The sequence below is a fragment of the Mauremys mutica genome, chromosome 1 (genome assembly GCF_020497125.1).
Source record: "Mauremys mutica isolate MM-2020 ecotype Southern chromosome 1, ASM2049712v1, whole genome shotgun sequence".
Lineage (NCBI taxonomy): Eukaryota > Metazoa > Chordata > Testudines > Geoemydidae > Mauremys > Mauremys mutica.
The window spans coordinates 370,406,627-370,411,584 of NC_059072.1; the positions used below are offsets into that span (position 1 = coordinate 370,406,627).

The 4,958-nt window shown below is 48.7% G+C and overlaps 1 pseudogene; it reads left to right on the forward strand.

The window, feature by feature from the left end:
- Window positions 1–1,910: 1,910 nt before the first annotated feature.
- LOC123374767 lies at window positions 1,911–2,785 on the forward strand (annotated as a pseudogene).
- The last annotated feature ends 2,173 nt before the right edge of the window (window positions 2,786–4,958 follow it).

Genomic DNA, 4,958 nt, shown 5'->3' on the forward strand with positions numbered 1-4,958 from the left:
ATCGCCTGCACTGCAGATGCAGTTTTTATATTGTAATTTTTCTTTTTTTCCCCTGTTTTCACCATCTGCACAAAGCTGAATTTGCGCATGTTAAATGCGCCTAAGATGCGACTTGCCTGTATTTCTGTTTCCTGTCTGGCTGAAGGCTCCAGCACTTCTGCCCTGAAGTACCCCTCAGAGTTACAGGGCTATGTTCATCTCTTTCCCTTCTCTGGTTTCTGAGGGCCAAATGTCAGGCTCTGTAGCCTCCTTTCTCACGGGGTGAAAACCCGCCATTCTCCCACCCTCAGACTGGGCCCTGGGTTACCGCCCAATATGGCTGGAGCACTGAGCACTGTGCCTGCTCAATAGGTCCGGCTGGGATTGTACCTGTGGTTGACATGTGTGTGCCAAAGTACAGCTGTGTAAATGTTATGCCAAAACTTTTCATTGTAATATAAATATTACAAACAAAAAAATCATGACATAGATGCATATTGAAAGCCAGTGGCTGAGTTGTTGGAATTGCTACAGGAAGGAGCAGTAACTTTAGTGCTTAAAGGCATTTGCTTTAGAAAGTTTTTCAGAAGTACCCCACATACTGTTTGCAATGGGTTTGTGCTATGAACTCTCTGTTCAGTGAACAGCTGTATGGTACTCTCCCCTGCTAGCTGAGCAGAAGCCATTTCTAATACTTACATTCAGCGTCATGCAAACAATAACACTACAATACCCGTACAAGACTTTCCAAAAAGTCCTGAGAGAACAGAACTGCTGGCCTGTGTTTCAGCAAAGAGTAGAGCTGAGGTGCAAGAAAGAGCAGTGTAATAGCTTTTTATGTAATTTACCTCCATCACCTGTTAAAGAAGCATGGCTGAAGTAACTAGCACACTCAACTGGATATTAGTGCAAACCTAGTGTTTGCACTATTCACCCATTTGCGATGACAACCCCTCCCTCATCCAGCTGAAGTAACTGTCCATGTTAGTGTGTAACTTACCAGATAACTACAATCCCTTGCATGAGGAGCAGATGCGGGTCCTGTGAGGATGAAGGGGAACCTGTAGGATGATCAAACCCTCTGGATTCAGTCGACATACGCTGGGCAAAGCACTTCAGCTTCTCTTGGAGGGATTCTTGGGGGTCAGAGTGTATCACTGGGAGCATTTGGTAAGGGAAAGTTAATAGATCCCGGTTCTGGTCGAATTTACACATGTAAATCTGGAGTGATGCCGTTATTGAATTCAGAACCAGACCCTGAAAATTTATCCCATGTGCTGCAAAGAGGCAGCGGCATAATTTGAACTCACAGGAGCAGAGAAAATAAAAAAAGAATGTATATAATGAGGCAATGAAACATGTTTATGAATAACTTAAATGCAGGACAGATAAACACAATGACCATGTTCGTCATGCACTTGCCATATGTGTACACACATGTCATGATACAATGGGCCACACTTTGAAGTTGAGGGCCAGAAAGGGTGTCTGTGTGAATGTCATTATTGCAAACTCACACAGCGCTCCAATAGGCTGTGGAACTCTGATCCACAAGATATCAATGGGGCCAAGGGATTAGCAGGATTCAAAGAGGGACTGGATTTACACCACAAAATATGTCTAACTAGTGGGTGCCTGGAGGAAACTTTCCCTTGGAGCAGGCAATCTCATGGCTCCCTATTGCAGGGATTCTTCCATCTTCCCCTGACGCATGTGTAACGGGTTACTGGGCTAGAAGGACTGCAGGTCTGATCCAGTCTGGCAGTGCCTGTCTTTCTATTGGCATATCCTATTGGGGGTGTAAATCCAAATCTATGTTTTTTCTGATCTTCCTTGAGCTTCTGGGAATCCGAGATTTGCACTCAGAGCAGAAAGATGTCTCGTTAAATATCATCTACTTTCCTGTTCTTTTTCCTTTCAGGAAGGAAAGTTCAAATCTTCTCGGACCTGCCCAGTACTGTATGTCAGCTGCCAATGACACCAAATTCACACCTGCAGTGTTCCTTCTCACCGGGATACCTGGGCAGGAAGACGTCCATCTCTGGGTCTCTGTCCTCTTCTGCTCCATGTATGCTATTTCGATAGTAGGAAATTCAGTCATTCTGTTCATTATAAAAACAGATCCAATCCTCCATGAGCCCATGTACATTTTCCTTTCCATGTTGGCCATCACAGACCTTAGCTTATTGATAGCCACCATACCGACGATACTGGGCCTATTCTTGTTTAACTCTAGAGAGATCAGCCTTGATGCTTGTTTTGCCCAGATGTTCTTCATCCACTCTCTGCAATTCATTGAATCCTCTGTGCTCTTGTTGATGGCATTTGACCGCTTCATCGCAATCTGTAACTCCCCTTTCTCCTGAAATGGTTCCGATTCTTTTGAGCCAATATCCTCTCCCATTCCTACTGCCTGCACCAGGACGTCATAAAGCTGGTTTGTTCAGACATCACAGTCAACGACATCTATGGCTTGTTTATTACAGTCATAACGGTGGGGTTGGACTCGCTGCTCATTTTCCTCTCTTATGTGATGATCCTCAAAGCAGTGCTGAGCATCACGTCCCCCACAAAATGCCTTAGGGCCCTGAACACCTGCGTCTCCCACCTCTGCGCCGTCCTGCTCTTCTACATGCCAGAGTTCAGCCTGACTGTCATACACAGATACTGGAAGAGCTCTTCTCCCTTGCTTCAAATTATCCTGGGCTACATCTACCTGCTGGTTCCTCCTTTAATGAATCCAATTGTGTACAGCATGAAAAGCAAACATCTTCGTGCTAGGATAATCAGGGTGTTTGTCAAATAAAGAGTCAGTTCATCATCCGGCTCCAGAGCTGGTGACACAGGTCATGGCCACCTATTCCATCTTGCACCCTTATATACGAGGAAACAAGAGCTACTGATCTCCACTCTGTAGAGAGACGCTCATACAGGGTCTAAGACCTGAAGCTTAGGGGGGCCATCCCCACCCGCAATTGAGGGAGGACAGCACTCCGGGGAAAGGAGACCAAGCCAGGCAGCAGCATTTACAAAGTCACTCTGTTCGTGGAGAGCCAGGGGATCGGTGGGAGGTTGGCCACTAAAGAGCCGTATCGATGGCTGCTCCAACCTAAGAATTCCTATGAATAAAGTCACTATGAGAGGAGATGTGGCTGTTGTTTCCCATTACATCTGGCCTGTCACTGTCCCATCCCTGGTTAATCACCCACGGGCCATGCTAATCTCCTTCTCCAGGGGTTGTTGGCTTTTATTCACACATGTGGCCAAAACATCTGTAAGGACGAGACTTTGGCCACGCATCTGCCAAGGAAGGATTGCTTCTTAAACCAGATGAGGTAAAATAACAAATCCAGTGAGCTAGTCACACCATCAGTCTCATTGAAGCCCCAGGCCTCGCTTTCATCTTGGAATCTGGGGTTAAACGTCATACCCCAAGAAGCGTCCCTTATCATCAGTCTCTGTGTCCCAGGACAACAAGCTATTGTTCTCAGCCATTTTGGCCCATGCTTACAAGGCCCGCTGGTTGCTAGGGAGATAGTGGAATGAGTGGGCCCCTTCTGTTAATGGGCACGCTGGCAGGGTGGGATTCAGTAGTATGGAAACCGGAAATAGTATAAGGGACCTGCCATCAATCAAACCCTAACCCCTCCCCTTGGCCACTTAAACCCTGCCCCATGACCCCTTAAGCCCCAACCACCTGTCACTGGAAGTCCCACCCATGGGGAATATTACTTCCAGGGTCAAGGAGGACACACGACTGGAAGCAAAGTGTGTCATGTGACCCCTCTAAGAACTCCTCCCACTACCCTCTACCAATCAGGAGAGGTTTCTCCCCGGTAGGCCCACCCTGAGAGGAGATTTGTCCAATCAGGGGTGTTCCGGGGCATGGTGACCCATCCGGAAGTGGTTCGTGTGACCCTTCTAAGAACTCCTCCACTGCCTTCTGCGAATCACGATGGGTTTCAGCCACACAGCACCGCCCTGAGAGCAGATTTGACCAATTGGTGATGTTCCGGGGTGGGGTGACCTGCCCAGAAGAGGGTCGTGTCACCCCGCTAAAAACTTGTCCCAGTGCCCTCTGCCAATCAGCGTGCAGCACTATCACCCCATAAGTCCCAGCAATCGGGGCAGAAGAGGCCATCTTTTACCAAGAACACGTGCTTTAGAAATTGTGGAAACATGGACTCCTTCACCACCCTGGTGAGGACTTCAGACTTTGTGTTAGCCCCGAGGGCCTTTGGACTTGTGTGGAGAAAGCGCTACACGAGCGACAGTTCCCACGAGGGCCCTTTGACTCAGCCGTTGATGGATACGCCAGAACCCGAAACCCAAACCCTCGTGAGGCACCCCGATGAGCATGAAGGCCTCTCGTTTTCCGCCCCCCAGAGGCGGAAGATGAACGCAACTCAGGGGAGTCACCAGAGGACAAGGTGAACAAAAAAGATGTCGCTCAGGTAAATGAATGATTAAGAAGTGACGATTGATGATGGGGTGTAATGAAGTTAGGAACCAGGAGGTTGTGTAAATCTAAAAACAAGCAGTGGGGTGCTTACACTGTTTCTTTTCTGAAAATTTCTCAACAGCTCGACGATGCCTTTCTAGAGGCCTTTGAGAACTGACATCGGTAGCCTCGAGGGACGCAGTGATGAGCTGCCAAAATATTAACAACAGGTTCACTCCTCCTCACCCCACGAGGGAGTCGTGCCCCCTCAGGGGGTCATGCCCCATCCAACACCCCATGTTCCTTGATGCCCCCCGGAACCCCTGCCCCATCCACCCCCTTCCCTGTCCCCTGACTGTCCCCTGACGCCCCATCCAACCCCTCCTCTCATTCTTGATGGTCCCTCGGGACCCCTGCCCCATCCAACCACACCTTCTCTCTGTTCCTGCCCCCCACCACGCCATCAAATCCCTGCTCCTTCCTGACTGCCCCCCGAACCCTTGCCTCCATTCAATCCCCCCTGTTCCCTGCCCTCTGA